The sequence below is a fragment of the Rhagoletis pomonella genome, unplaced genomic scaffold (genome assembly GCF_013731165.1).
Source record: "Rhagoletis pomonella isolate Grant_MI unplaced genomic scaffold, Rhpom_1.0 Rhpom_scaffold_28685, whole genome shotgun sequence".
In the NCBI taxonomy this organism is placed as follows: Eukaryota; Metazoa; Arthropoda; class Insecta; order Diptera; family Tephritidae; genus Rhagoletis; species Rhagoletis pomonella.
The window spans coordinates 1-1,264 of NW_023487103.1; the positions used below are offsets into that span (position 1 = coordinate 1).

Consider the following 1,264-nt stretch of genomic DNA (forward strand, 5'->3'; position numbering starts at 1 on the left):
TAAAAATTCAAGAAAATGTTGCCTTCAAACTATATTACTAAAATAATAAACAAAGGAGTTATAGCACTTTTAATATCACAGGTCAACATGAGTTTCAGATGTAAGTATAATAACACAGTACAACAAAAATTGATTTTTTTTATGCAACAGAGTAACCTAAATTTAAGGATTATGTTGAGAGGATTTCGAAATTTTTATTTTATTTTTTTTTTAACCCTTCGAAATACAGCCGAAAAGGTTTTTTCGTTGAAAGTTGGGTATTTGACGGCCGATTTTTAAAATTAACATGTCATCACATTTCCTTTTAAGCTATGAAGTCGTTTACCCATGGTTAGGTCAGCTAACAAAATTCGCCCCCACAAATTCCTCCAACAGTTTTCTTAGTTGGAAATTTAATCTCACTGCTTTCGTACCAATTTAGGTACATTTTTGCTACGATTTTTCCCAAATTCATACTCTTTGTTTTCGTCGCATCAGCAACCCGGGGAGTGCAAAACTGACGCTGTCAATAGCGAGCTAACCTCTTGTAATTTAATCATGCCAATAAATTTTATAAATTGTGGAAGTCAAAGTAAATAAGTGAGTCAAACCTGTTGTTTCGTATTGATAATAATAATTTATAATTAATACCATAAATTGTGCTGGTGAAATAAAATTAAAAAGTGACTTAACAGTGTGTGCAATTTAAAAATGGCTTTCGTTAAGCGCGATATTGATATTAAAATGTTACCTACGAAACGTGGTGTTATTGAATATTTTTTGTTCCTTAAATATTACGGCTCTGCAAGTGTTCCAAAAAATCGAAGTCTCAATGAATATTTGCCAATAGTTATGAACACAATTTCAAAGTTGTGGCAGCAGGCAAACCCAGGCAAACCCAGGCAGGCAGGCAGTTCTACCCAGATAGTGAACTTACAATGTTTCAATTTTCGGAAAATGAAGTGATAAATATCCCAGGTAAATATCTTCAAACTAAAAACTTCACGGGTCTTATAGTACTTTTAAATCATTTTTTTTTAGAGTTCCTCTGTCATTCCCAGAATACCGAACGGTTTGTGCGTGTTGTTAGTGAGTCTGCAAGTGCTGTCACTGATGAAAAGCGCCTGGGCCACATTTTTTGCAAAATTAGAAAGCCGAGACCAATATAAAAGCCTTGATTCGCGCCAAAATTTGCTTAAGTAGCAATAAATATTGTAAGTGAAATAACTTTTTTGTTGATTATTTTAGTAATATAGTTTGAAGGCAACATTTTCTTGAATTTTTA

General features: G+C 32.8%; 1 long non-coding RNA gene across 1 annotated transcript; it reads left to right on the forward strand.

The window, feature by feature from the left end:
* Nucleotides 1-212: 212 nt before the first annotated feature.
* Nucleotides 213-1,119, forward strand: LOC118732798. The gene is made up of 2 exons (XR_004992189.1): nucleotides 213-957; nucleotides 1,021-1,119. It is a non-coding gene; the product is annotated as an uncharacterized LOC118732798 (long non-coding RNA).
* The last annotated feature ends 145 nt before the right edge of the window (nucleotides 1,120-1,264 follow it).